Source organism: Bos mutus, chromosome 6 (genome assembly GCF_027580195.1).
Source record: "Bos mutus isolate GX-2022 chromosome 6, NWIPB_WYAK_1.1, whole genome shotgun sequence".
In the NCBI taxonomy this organism is placed as follows: domain Eukaryota; kingdom Metazoa; phylum Chordata; class Mammalia; order Artiodactyla; family Bovidae; genus Bos; species Bos mutus.
In genome coordinates, this window is record NC_091622.1 from 71,642,317 (window position 1) to 71,656,907 (window position 14,591).

The window sequence follows — 14,591 nt, forward strand, 5'->3', positions numbered from 1 at the left end:
CATCAGCCTTCTTGCCTGACCATGTAGACCAAGTCACCCATCAATTAAATAGCCATTCAAGAAACTGTCATTTAATTTGCCTTTAATTATAGATAACTCCCTTCGTTCCAGCTCAATTGAACCCCATCAAATCCACCTTAACTTTAGAGCAAGGGATGACTTTTTTCCTATCAGTAAATTCTAACAATCTAAAATTCTCTACGTAGCTTAAAAGCTTTATTTGTGGACCCAGGCTGAGGGTAATGATGTCATCATAACTGATATTTTTAGAACTTTACTATGGTCTTTTAGAATATTTCCAATTAGAAAACTTGGGGTTAGGTATTTCTACAGTGGGAAGAGAAGCAATTGATATAAAAGGAGAATTTTACCTCCTAAATAAATGAAATGTAGCATAAGTTGCTGTTTGACCATTTACTGATGCCATCGACTTAGAAATTAGATGTGATGTCAGTTACGTATTTTGAACCGTGGACAGTCATGGAGAAAGTACTGCACTCGTTTATTTCATCAGGCAGTGCCAAAGACCAGTTATACGGTCATGTAATAATACTTGTGGCACCTTACAGAATGTTATTAGTTTAAATTTTTAAGTTGACTCATTTTATAGAGAGTCAATTCTTTTTAAAAAAAAATATGTATTTTCGGCTTCCTTGGGTCTTAATTGTGGCACACGGGATCTTTTGTTGCATCTCAGGTTTCTCTCCAGTTGCAGGATGTGGTCTTAGTTGTCCAGCGGCATGTGGGATCTTAGTTCCCTAACAAGGGATCCCCCCTGGAATCCCCTGCATTGCAAGGTGGATTCTTAACTGCTGGACCACCAAGGAAAACACGTGAAGTCAGTTCTTCTAACACTTACCTAATGTTCTGTGAAGGTCTTCAAAATCTACTGATTATAATTTTTAAAATTAGCCATTGGAGACTTTACTGATGAAAACCAAAAGTAGGTTTTGTGAAAATCTCTGAACTATATGCCTGAATAAATAATCACTGAAAACATTTTGAAATTAAACACTCCAATTTTTTTTTTGTTTTTAACCATTCTTAAATAATGTGATCTCAGTTATATTGCACATTTCCTTGTCTTTTAAATAATTTAACTCTTTTTGAGGACTACATGACTAACACAGTGCCTTATTTGCTATGTTATCAATCTCCTTTCCTTTTAAGGGGGATGCAATATGTTATTTCAGGGATCGATGAAGTTTGAAGGTGTGTTTGCATCTATACTAAGGATCCCAGACTGTTATCTTTTTGTAATTGGTAATTATTCTTTATGCTTCCTCACTTTCTCTCACCACTGCTTAGGGCAAAGTAGTTTAAACCACTTCTTCCTCACATCAGATTTTCTGTGAACTCTTAGTAAGGCCATAACTGCAGATCACGAGAGGAAATGAGATGATTAGCCTTCTTTTGATACCCAGATCTCTGGACAGCAGAGGTCTGGGGACTTGACACCCAGATGGGGGCTCAGTCCTGTGTGTATTGTGCAGGTACTTTTCCATACATATGATGAACGTTCATCTCTCCTTTCCCCTCAAAGCTCCTGACTCCAGCTTCCAAGATATGTTTCCCATGACACAGACAAGTAATTTCATCTCTCTGGGCTCAGGTTTCTCATCCAGAAAACACAGATGTTTGCAGTATCTACTTCCCAGGTAGTTTTGAGGATAACTGAGGTAATATCTGTAAAGTTCTTACAGAAGTCATATGTGTGTCAGATATGTGCATGCTTAGTCATTCAGTCGTGTCTGACTCTTTGTGACACCTCTGTTCATGGAATTCTCCAGGCAAGAATACTGGAGTGGTTACCACTTCTCTAGGGGATCTTCCTGACCCAGAGATCAAACCTGCATCTCCTGTGCCTCCTGCATTGCAGGCTGATTCTTTACCTGCTGAGCCAGCAGTCATACATAGATAGTAAGGATCAAATAATTAAAAAAAAAAAAAAAAAGATTGGCCTCTGGATAAATGACTAAGCTTTTGAAAGGAAAGATCTGAGAGGAAGCTTCTCCTAGTAGAGGCTGATTTACACTTTCTCTTCTGGGGTGTAGGAGTGGGGTCATTTAGAGGAATTCGTATATGAAGGAGCAGAACTGAAAGGTATTACCTAAAATATCTGTATAAAATGCTGGCAGTAAGCCTGGGTCCTGACTGGATCTAATAATATATGGAAAGATGTTCATAACAGCTCCTCTGGGGCTCTTCATAGTATGTCTTAAAAGGAGACAAGAGGAATAAACTGCAAATATATGGGGATGGAGGGAATTGGGGGCAAAGCTTATGCCAAGAGTTAGCAGTTATCTTCTATTACCTAATAAAGGCTGAAAGAGAGTGATTCTCAGGGAAGATGATGTATGTATATATATAAAGTTATATGTGTATCTATCTTATGTATCTATATCTATATATAAAACCTTTTAACCGCCTAACTTAGGTGTTTTTCTCAGCATCTCCCACGGAGAGGGGCCCTGGCCATCTGCTTTGTTAAAGAAAGCAGACACTGGCATCATGTAGCACACACAGGGGATGCCCTGCCGGCCAGCATGAAGCTTGGAAGCCCTCGGTGGTGCCCGTGGGGCAGAAGACCCTGCCCAGGGGCGCGTCGCCCCGGCAGCTGTGTGGCCCCGCTGCCCGAGGACCGTGCTGGCGCCGGGCCAGGTGGCTGTTGGCTCTGACGACCGCCCTTTGCCCCGGCTCGCAGCCCCGGTCATAATTCGCTCTAGGCTCAGAGGTGCAGCCTTGTCCAGCTGCAGCGTGTTTATCTTGTAATCCACAGACAAGAAGAAAGGAGGCAAATTCCAGCCTTTTAAGAAGTTGTTCGGTAAAAGGAAAAAGAAAGGCACGTCGGTATCCCAGGAGGCGTCTGCGGGGCGCAAGTGTCACTCTCCCCCAAGTGTCAGCAATGGAACCTTCTCTTCCGATGAGGAGACCCTGGAGGGCAGTCTGAGGTAATCACTCACACTTTTTACCCCCAGACCTTCTGCGGAGTTCCGTGTGGGGAGTGGAGTCCCAGGGGAGGCAGGGCCACCTTGGCACCTCCGGGAAGGTGGAGGATCGGGGTGCACGGGGTGCTTGCTCTACGCAGACACCTCGGGGAGCTGGCACATGGGTCTCACTTGCCGGGAGACCACCGGAGTCTAAGCCTTCCTCTTGCTGCCCTCGCCCTGGGAGGAACGTGGCAGCTCACTGCCTCAGCTCAACAAGCTTTCTTGGGCTGAAGGAAACTGTGTCCCCTGTCCCACTGCCTGGCAAGGGGAAAGGTTTCACACCCATGTTGAGTACACAGACTGCTGGGGCACAGGATGTCACCCTCATACCCCTGGCCATCTCTTGCAACTTCCAGAACCTGCCTCCAATGAGCTTTCAGTTTCTGCTCCTTGTTCTCTCTCCTGTCTCCCCTGTTCTCTGCTCTCCTCCATCCCTTCTCCCTCTCCTCCTCCTTCTCTCTCTCTCCTTGTCTCTGCTCTCTCCTTCTCTCTCCCTGTCTCTGCTCTCTCCTCCTTCTCTCTCCCTGTCTCTGCTCTCTCCTCCTTCTCTCTGTCTCCCTGTCTCTTTTATCTCCTTCTGTCTCTGTCCCTATCTCTACTCTCTCCCTCTCTCTCCCCCGTCTCTGCTCTCTCCTCCTTCTCTGTCTCCCTGTCTCTGCTCTCTCCTCCTCCTCTCTCCCTTTCTCCTCCTCTTAGAGCACACTACATCTGGCTGTGACAGTGTCAAGAACTTAGACAAGCAGGGTCAGGCAGTGCTTTCTCACCTGAGTGCTGGGAATTGAAGTCAGAGATGGTTAACCTGTGCTCCTGACAGCTCTGCAGTCAGCTCTCTGAGAAGCCCTTTCCCACTACCAGTTCTGGTTTGTTTGCCCTTGACAGCATTCCCCCAGCATCGGGAGACTGGCTCCAGCAAAGAGCTTGTCACTTTCTCTGGACGTTATTGATGGGCTTGTCTGTCTCTCTCACTCACCTGTCAGTTCTGTGAAGTCAGGGACCGGGTTTTATTCAGCCTCATCTTAGGCTCTTAGAAAGTGTTTCCTGTGAATGCTTGGCAATGCATTAAGTACGTGTTGATGGCATAGATGATGTAATCTGTGATATTATTGTGTTTCAAGGACAAAGACAAAAACATCCTCAGTGGTCTGTCTGTGAGTATAGTGTTGTCAACTGCAGTTGAGCCCAGATTACAGAATCCTCAAGCAAGCCATCCACATTAAGCTTTACAGTGCCCACGACAACATTTGTTAGTTCCAAGTAATGCTGACTCCTTTTCTCCACAGGCCCGTTATTTGTTTTCCATTGTCTTTAGTAAGGAATCTACTGACCAAAGGAAACGATCTCACTGAAAGAGAACACAGCTAGCACCAAACTAAACCCAATTGCTGGAATGTCAGTACTGATGTAGAGTTGAGTATTGTTCAGCATGAATCAGTTTTGATTTTACTTCAGTTTCTTCCTTTGCGAAGTAAGACTGTGAAACTTTTTGCTTCACACATCAGAATGAGGTACAGATACTAAAATATGACTGAGTAGCAGTTTAATGCAAAATCTGAGCTCAAGTCTGGAAAGTTCTCCTTTAGAAGGACTGTCCTATGGAAGCACAACTTATCCTTTTTATAGCTCTGTCAAGTCTCTGATTTCTTGTTGAACTATATTAGACTCAGAAGACCCTAGACTCTGGTTCTCATCCCACTTAATTGGTATTCCAATTACCCTTAGGTTTTTTCCTTAAGGTTTAAAGTTTTACAAAGCCTTGGGGAAATCTACATTGGATCTAACAGCTACATTTCCATTAAATATATGTAATGTTACCTGTTCTTATTAATAAACCTATATTTATGAAACATATGCTGTATTTTAATTGTTTAACACATTTGTATAATACAGGAAGCTAGAAGGATAAACTTTGGATAGTGAGTTTTAAAATGGCTCGTTAAATATTTTTAAAATTAAAAAAATGGGAAAATAGAAGTTCCTTAAAATATATGTATTCCTGTTTTCTTCTCAGAAATTTTCTTTTTTAAATTATTCAGTTATTTACATATTTATTGCTGCTTTGGGTCTTCAATGCTGCGGGCAGGCTTTCTCTAGTTGTGGCCAGCAGGGGCTGCTCTTCATTGCAGTGCACAGGTTTCTCGTTGCGGTGACTTCTCTTGTTGCAAAGCACAAGCTCTAAGTGCTCGGGCTTCAGTAGGTGTGGCGCACGGGCTTGGTTGCTCCGAGTCATGTAGAATCTTCCCAGACCAGAGATTGAACTCACCCCTGTGTAGGGAGGCATATTCTTATCCATTGTACTACCAGGGAAGTCCCAGAAGTTTCCAACTGAAAAATAATTCCACCCATGAAGTAAATATTACATGCATCATTTACAGTTTAGCTGAACTTCTGATTATCTGCCTTATTTACAGAAGGAGAAGATGAGAAATGCTGCTTCTAACAATCCTTATTTTCAGTTCGCTGCTCAATTAACAGATACCCTTCTTTACGTTGTGTAGGATTCAAAAAGTATATATATACGATATACGTAGTGTATTTTATTTGTTAATCTCCAAAATGGGCAGCTGGTACTAAAATACAAAACTCAAAATTCTGTGAACGTGATCTCAGGTGGAGGCTCCAAGGAGGCAGACTTCAGCCCAGTGTGAAGGAGAATTTCATAATTACTAGAGCTGTTTAAAAATGGAGAGGCTGGATGTATGCCAGGGGGATTGGGACTGATGAAGGGCAATTTCTGCACCGGGTAGGAATTTAAAGGAGCTGAACTTTAACATGCTGTCGAACTCCAAGAATCTGTAATTCTAGAAATGTCTCCATGGCCAAAAATAGCTCATTATTGATCTGCTCCTTCTGCCTGAAATTTCTCATTTCCTTTGGGTCTTAAAGCATTCTGTTCTTTCTCTAGGTTAGAAGCCTTTATTTCTCCTAGGCTGCTACTTTTAAATTATACATGCCAGTGGGAAAAGCAAAACAGTAAAACATGATCAGTTTTTAACAATTTAATATGACTTCCATTATTAACTAAAAACAGCTAATACTGTGTTTCCCAAAGTGTGCTAAATAGATTTTAAATTTCAAAAGGGGGAGAAGGTCATTTTGACAAAAAGGTCTGGGAAATCCTGGACCGAAACGAATTAAATAGAATTCTTCACATAGGACTTTTCAGAGCTTTTACTGTGCCATTGTGCCCTGGGAATTTCCAAGAAGAGAGCTGTCGTTTGCAGCATTTCCAAGATTCCTTTAACCACAATTTTTTCCCCCTCAGAGAATATCCATTGGTGTATATTAAAGTTACCACGTGTTAAACTTAATACAAATGTGTTTTACATAGGTGAATTCATGTAATATTTACCATGACTCTCTGAGATTGACATTATTACTCCCATTTGAGAATGACTTGCTGGTAAGTCGCTGAGGCACTATTCAAACAGTAATGAGTGCCCTCGGAACCATCCATTACTCTGCCTCTGTCCTGCTGCAGCGCTGCTAGGGAGCTAGTCACGTGGCCCTGGGTTGTCCTGCTGGCCCTGGGTCACTAAGCTCGGGTATCCTTTGGCCCTCAGCTGCTGACGGAGGTTCTGCTACTTACAAGGACAGCACTTGTCCTGCTTCCAGTTTCTACTTAACACCTGGCATTGACTGTATCACACACAGCTACAGCACTTTACAGTCAGTGCCAGCTCTAAGCACGTTAAGAACTGAAGGGGCTCCCTGGAGGGTGAGCTCACCCTGGGGTTGGAGCAGGACAGGAAGGGGCTCAGGAATGAGGAGGCCTTGAGCTGTCTCCCAACAAGCGATAGGACTTGAAGTGGCTGAGAGACAAGGCACGGATGTTTCCAGTCAGAAATGGCATAAGCAGAGGCTTCCACTTGAGAACGAATGTGGCAAATAGGAGGAAACTTTCCAGCTCATTCTGTGAGGCCACCGTTAACCTTAATACCAAAACCAGGCAAAGACATCACAGAAAAAGAAAATTACAGACCAATATCTCTAAGGAATCAAGACATAAAAATCTGAAACAAAACACTAGCAAACTGATTCCAACAACATATAGAAAGGATTATACGCCATGACCTAATGGAATTTAAGCCAGAAATACAAAGTTAGTTTTATATCCAAAAATCAATCAATATAATACGCTATATTAACAAAATAAAGGACACAAACCACAACATCTCAGCTGATGGAGATAAAAGCGTTTGACAAAATCCAACACCCTTACATGATAAAAAACACTCAGAATTGGGAGTGGAAAGGAATTTCTTCAACTTGATAAAGGACAGTGGTGAAAATCCACAGCTAATATTATGCTTAATGGTAAAAAAAAAATGTTTCCCTTGAGATCAGGAAAAAGACAAGAATCGCTTTTTAACACTGTACTTATTGTAGGTTATAACTAGGACAGTTAGGCGAGAAATAGAAGCTTTAATTTTGGAAAGGAAGAAATAAAGCTATCTATCTGCAGATGCCATGATCTTATATATAGAAAATCCCAAGGAATCCACAAGAAAACCATTCAACTAATAAAGTTGAGCAAGATTGCAGAATACAAGATTCAGCTTTTCTAAATGTCCATTGACAGAGGAATAGGTACAGAAGATGTGGTACATATATACAGTGGAATATTATGCAGCCATTAAAAAGAATGAAATAATGCAATTTGCAGCAACTCTGTGTTTGGACCTAGAGAGGATCATACTGAGTGAAGTAAGTTAGATAGAGAAGGAAAAATATCATATGACATCCCTTCTATGTGGGATCTAAAAAATGATACAGATGAACTTACTTACAAAACAGAAAGAGATTCACAGACTTAGAAAACAAATTTATGGTTGTGGGGGTGGGGTTGGAGGGGGCTTGGGGAAGGGATAGTTGGGTAGTTTGGGAAGGGCATGTACACACTGCTATATTTAAAATGGATAACCAACAAAGACCTAGGTATAGCACATGGAACTCTGCTCAGTGTTGTGTGCCAGCCTGGATGGGAGGGAGTATAGAGGGAGAATGGATTCGTGTATGGCTGAGTCCCTTTACTGTTCCCCTGAAACTGCCATGACATTGGCAATTGGCTAAACCCCAACACAAAAGAAGACATTTAAAGTTTGGGGGGAAAAGGAAAAAAGATTAGGGTTTTGTATTTCAGTGTGCCCACTACTCCTAAGAAAAAAGTCCAGGCTTCCCAAAGCCCTCCTGTTAGTCCCTCTGACTGGCCCTCCAACCAGCCACCGGGGCTCATCTTCCCTGCATTGGACCCCAGGACTGGGGTACCCAGTATGTGGCTTGAACCCCTCACTGCCTAGGCAGGATCTCTGCCCATATAGTCTCCGTTTCTTTCTGAGTCCTCTTTCTGGGGCACAGGTTCTGACCTGATCACTTCACGCCCATTAGGAAGACTGTAGTAAAAAAGACAGACAATAGTAAGTTTTGATAGAAAGTTAAGTTGCTCCGTCATGTCCGACTCTTTGGGATCCCATGGACTATAGTCTACCAGGCTTCTCTGTCCATGGGACTTTCCAGGCAAGAGTACTGGAGTGGGTTGCCATTTCCTTCTCCAGGGGATCTTCCTGACCCAGGGATCAAACCCAGGTCTCCTGCATTGCAGGCAGATGCTTCACCCTCTGAGCCACCAAGGAAGCCCTGACAGCTCAGTTGGTAAAGAATCCGCCTGCAATGCAGGAGACCTGGGTTTGATCTCTAGGTTGGGAAGATCCCCTGGAGAAGGGAAAGGCTACCCACTCCAGTATTCTGGCCTGGAGAATTCCATGGACTGTACAACTCCATAAAACCAAATCCACTGTCTAAAAGTTTTGATAAGGATGTGAGAAATTGGAACCCTCCTACTTGCTGATAATGTAAAATGATGCCGCCACTTTGGAAAACACTTGGACAGCTCCTCCAAATTGTTAAACATAGACTTACCATATGACTCCAACTCAGCTGATTTTGCACATATAATTCTTTTGTCTGGAAAGCCCCACCCCCCACCTCTACCTCCTTCCTCATCTAATTCCTCTTCATCCTGTAGTTTTCTGCACAAATGCACCTTCCTCCAGGGAGCAAGCTTTCTCTGGCCCCCTGAGCCTAGATCAGCACCCCCTGCCCTTGTTCTCACAACTTCCTTTACTTTTCCTTAAAAGTAGGCCTGCACACCTTACCTTTCATCCTATTTCCAGCCTCTAGCACTGTGCCTAGCACATAACAGGCATTCAATAATTATTCATTGAAATTATTGAATGCCTGTTATTGAATGAATGAATACATGAATCCTCCCCTTTTTACCATACTGACTCTTCCCACTCACTGTACCAGTCAATATTCTTCTAATTCATCCTTCGGTTTCCCACCGTGGTGAAGAGCATCTCTGTCCCTTTGACCTGCTGGAAAAGGAAAATTATACGGTTGGTGTAGTGAGACAGCATGTCACCAATGAAATTACAGTGAAGCTCAGGCTCTCTGAATACTGTGTGTGCTTCAGTTCCTTGGCCTTACTGCTTTTCAAAAGATGAAGTCAGAAAAGACTATTTTACTTGATCATTTATCCTCTATCCATGAGAACCTGGGATGTGCTATAATTGAACAGAGAGTAGACAAGAGGTGCAAAAAGCATTAAATGCATGAAAATTAGGACTAAGCAGGAGAACTAATAGACTGGGCTGAATAAGTCTCGGAGAAAGAAGGCTGATGATCAGTTTCAGTAATTATTAGAGATACAAAATGTGGAAGGGCAGTAGATTGGAAGCCAGGATCCTCTTGTGAATCCAGGTGTTTTCAGAGCTGTGTGACCTTAACCAAGCCAGCCTCTTGATCTGTTAAATGGATATGCTGTCTTCCGGGATAATTATGAGGACGAAAAATGCATGCGGGGGCTTCCCTTGTGGCTCAGTGGTAAAGAATGTGCCTGCCAATGCAGGAGACATGGGTTTGATCCCTGGTCTGGGAAGATCACACTTGCCGCTGAGCAACTAGGCCTTTGAGCTGCAGCTGCTGAGCCCATGCACAGCAATTGCTGAAGCCCATGTGCCTAGACCCTGTGCTCCACAACAGGAGAAGTCACTGCAGTGAGAAGCCTGAGCACCACAACAAAAAGTAGCCCTTGCTCACTGCAACTGGAGAAAAGCCCAAGCAGCAGTGAAGACTCAGCACAGCCAAAAATAAATAAACCAAATAAAAGTATTTTAAAAGTTCATGGGACCTGACACTATTTGCTATAAAAAAGTACTTTCCAAATGCAGGGTAATATTACTACTGAGATGAAGAGGATGTTGATAACTAGTTTTCTATTTCCAAAGCATAGACCAAGACTCAACTGATTCTCACGGTGGCTAGAGAGGTTTGTGAAAAGACCTTACTCCAGGTGGGGCACCTGAAGAGTGGAACAGGTAGCATGGAAGGCTGAGGAGTCCCTACAGAATGTTAGAGGCAGGCTAGATGATTGATCGTCCTACATGATGTAGACCGGGGACTGAGCCTAGAGGCTGGAGTAGATGATCCTTTGACTTATAGTCCTCAGTGTCTGTGTTTTAAGACTCCAAACTTTCTTCCTCTTCCTTGAATTTTTTATGACATATCCTATTTCTCCTGTAATTATAGGTGATTTGGTACCCTTTAGCCCATTGAGAACTGTGTATTTTCATAGAATGTCAGAGTCCAGGATGAGTCTCCAAGATGTCACACAAAATGTAATCTGACTTCAGTCTCTTCCAGCAACTCTAGTTTGTTTGATGATGATAGTTAATTGCTCTTCAGCATTTCATTTAAATGAGACTCACGGCTCTGTTTAGGAAGAAAAGTGCTGATCAATTACAATTGCCCCTGTTGTCATGGAAACAAGCTGCAATTGGACTATAATTATATTTCCTTATTCCTGAAGTGAATCCCTAATCATTGCCATGGTAATTACCCAATATCTATGGTCCCAAATTACATGATGCTTGTCCAAAAAAGACAAAGGAGAAGGAGTAGGAGGGCTGGCCTGAGACATGTGTTAACTGTGCAGCTGCAGAGAGCCTTCTCCTTTTTTAGGTGGGGAGAATTTCCCTCTGTAGGCTCTTACTCCAAGGTTAGGTGATGTCAGTGGGTCTTAGATATGCCCAGAGTTTAGAGTAGTGGCCAGAAGACTGTATCAGGCATTATGAGTTAACAGAAAACACATCTACTGGTATCTTTCTGCAATGGTAATGAAGTATATTATCTGATTCCTGATAGTCTAGATGACTTTCCGTGTTTCAAGGACCATTGATGCAGCAACCCAGCAACATAATCAAGATCCAGTTTGATTCCTTTTCTTCTCTGGCATTTTCAGGGAGTATGGCTATCCCCAGGCTTATTTCCTCATGGCTCCAACGTGGCTGCCTCTGTTCCAGCTGTCACATGCAGATGACACAAACCAGGAACAAAAAAGGAGATCATCCCTGTCTTGTGTCACATTTTATTCACGAGGAGACTTTTCCTCCAAACACCTCCACCAGCAAACTTTCTCTCCCTTTTCATTGTTCCAGCCAGACCCCACTGGAAGCAGTAGTTCCAGACAACACAACTTAAAATGGAGATGGCTCTGCTTGACTCCTCCCTGTGCTCCTTAACACTCACTGCCCAGTAGGTGAGGGATGCAATAGTATGTCTAAGGGATAACTTCATTTTATTTTCCTTCTCACCTTCTCTCTCTACTGTCCCTTTCTAGGGCTTAAGCTCCAGGCCACAGGCCCATCACACACCCTCTATCTGATCTCTGCCACTTCTGCAGATAGGCATGGGCATAGGGCACTGGAGCTAGGTGTGGACATCCAGGAGCATGGGGTGTGGCATCCTTTGCTTTCAGGCCACAGCAAGTGCCACGGAGAAGAAAGGCAGCCTCTTGGAGGACAAGTGGAATCCGAACACCAGAGAGCTAGCTGTTCAAATGACTGGTCTGTATGGATGGGCTGAATGAGAGACAAGAATCAAAAGGGGATCCCAAAGCATAGTGTGGTGGCTGGTTTGGGTCATTCATCTATTAGCTTCTGGTTCTCCTTCTCCACAGCACCCCAATTTCCTTTCAGGGAATCAGTTTTGCTGTGTGCCTGTCTGACAGAACTTGGTGCCTGCTTCCTAGGACAGAAGCCAAAAGGCCCGGATCTTCTACTTGCCCTCCTGCTGAAGCCTGGCCTGAACATGTGATCCGGCCCAGCCAATCAACCTTTGTCTCCTAGGGCTTTGACTGGGCAGGTGGATCCAGGAAGTAAAGACACAACCAGGAGAGCAGGCTGTAACTGGGCTCTTTGAGCGCTATGTGACAGCTGCTGTGGTTCCTGATGCCTTGACCTCTAGAGCTCTCTTCACTGCTATCTTTCTCCAGGCTTTAACTCTAACTTTGGTTGTCCTTTGAGCCCTCACTGTTCATCTTGTAGCTTTTCTTTTCCTAATTAATTTATTTATTATCATTATTATTTTAATTTCTGGCTGCACTAGGTCTTCGTTGCTGCGGGCAGAGGCTATTCTCTTGTGGAGCATGGGCTCTAGAACTCTAAACTTCGGACAATGAGTTTAAAAATGGCTCTTTAAATATTTTTAAAATTGAAAAAATAGGAAAATAGAATTTGCTTAAAATATATATACCCGTTTTCATCTCAGAAATTTCTTTTTTAAATTATTTATGTATCTGTGGCTGCACCTTCCTTGCTACACACAGGCTTTCTCTAGATATGGCAGGTGGGGGCTACTCTTCACCATGGTGCATGGGCTTCTCATTGCAGTGACTTCTCTCGTTGCAGAGCACAGGCTCTAGGCACTAAGGCTTTGGTAGTTGTGGCACTTGGGCTTAGTTGCCCCATGGCATATAGAATCTTCCCCATCCAGGGATCAAACCCATGTCCCCTGCATTGGCGGGTGGGATCCTAACCACTGGACCACGAGGGAAATCCTAGCAGCTTTTCTCTTGGTTGAGTGAGACAAAGTTGGTTTCTCTTACTTGCAGCTAAGAACTATAACTGACACAGAAGGAAACCTGGAAAACTTGGTGAGAGAGAGATGGGAAACAAAGCCAGAAGCAGTTTGCTGGTTTGAGTTGAGAAGGAGGCCTGGAAGGAACCTTTGAAAATGCTGATCATCCTCACTTGCCCACTTTTTGCCTTCTCAGGATTTTCACTCCCTCAGTGACCTCTCCATTGAAAACCCATCTGACGAACTCCAGTACCCGGTTAATCCTTTACTCACCCACTAAAAAAACTTACAGCCTTTATTTTGTAAAGCACTGTGGGAGAAACTGGGCTTCCCTATCGTGGACTTCTTGGTATGGTCTTCCCTGGTGGCTCAGATGCTAAAGAGTCCGCCTGCAGTGCAGGAGACCCAGGTTCGATCCCTGGGTCAGGAAGATCCCCTGGAGAAGGGAATGGCTACCCACTCCAGTATTCTGGCCTGGAGAATTCCATGGACAGAGGAGCCTGGCAGAGCTATAGTCCATGGGGTCGCAAAGAGTTGGACACGACTGAGCGGCTAACACTTTCACACTTTCATGGGAGAAACAAAGATAACAGTTATGATCCCTGCCCTCATGCAACTCCAAGTGCTGTAGTGAAAATATAATGATACATCTTACATCAAAAGTGCAAAAGCACTTTTGTTTTCCTTCTCATTTAAGGCATGATTTTAGTAACCATAACATAAACGTGTATGTAACGAGACGTGCATGCATAGGGCTTTCTGAGGGAGAAAAAATCCCCTTCTTCCGGCAAAACAGGCAAGGCTGTGTGGGATTGATAAGGTGTCAGTTGGACCTTGAAGGATAAGTAGGACCTGTCCTGAGAGATTGGCATTGGGCAGTCAGTCATGGGGAGGAAGAGCCCATGCAGTGATGGAGCCAAGAGAGGGTATTTGGGGGACTGAATGGTTGGGTTTGCATTTCCGGATGTTTGAAGTGGGGTAACACTTGATAATAACAGGTAATATTTATGTAAACACATTACTCTAAGGTTTTTGCCTATTGGTAGCTCATTTAATCCTAAATAAGCGCCATGTGCTGTGCTTAGTCTCTCAGTTGTGTCTGACTCTTTGTGAATTCGTGGACTGTAGCCCACCAGGCTCCTCTGTCCATGGGATTCTCCAGGCCAGAATCCTGGAGTGGGTAGCCTTTCCCTTCTCCAAGGGGTCTTCCCAACCCAGGGATTGAACCTAGGTCTCCCGCATCGCAGGCGGATTCTTTACCATCTAAACCACCAGGGAAGCCCTAAGCTTCATGAAGTAGGTCATATTATCATCCTCATTTACAGATAAGGAAACCGATGACCCTGGAGGTTTAGTGACATGCCCAAGGCCACACAGCTGTAAGTGGGAGAACCGGGTTTCATGGGGAGGCACACTGGCTTCAGTCTGAGTACTAAATCCCTGCATTGCAGGGCCTCTGCTTCAGAAAACCAGCGTGCTTAAGGGTCCCTAAATGCCGTCGTGAAGAGCCTTAAGTGCCAGGCAGCCACTGCAGCTTCATCTGGTAGAATTTGGCAAAAAGGAACTGTTAGAGGTTTCTGAGCTGGCAAATTAACTGCTTAAAGATGAATGTCAGGTTTGAGAGGAAGTGGAATTGGAGGAGACTTCAGTTGGAGATCATTTACAGATGTCAGTCGTATTACAGGA

The 14,591-nt window shown here is 43.8% G+C and overlaps 1 protein-coding gene across 4 annotated transcripts in view; it reads left to right on the forward strand.

The window, feature by feature from the left end:
* Positions 1 to 14,591, forward strand: part of CRACD (capping protein inhibiting regulator of actin dynamics) — a 279,202-nt gene that overhangs the window by 223,644 nt on the left and 40,967 nt on the right. For all 4 annotated transcript variants that reach the window (XM_070372441.1, XM_070372442.1, XM_070372444.1 and 1 more), the window contains one exon: positions 2,780 to 2,951. The gene's annotated coding sequence lies outside the window, so the exon portion shown is untranslated. The remainder of the gene's footprint in view (positions 1 to 2,779; positions 2,952 to 14,591) is intronic.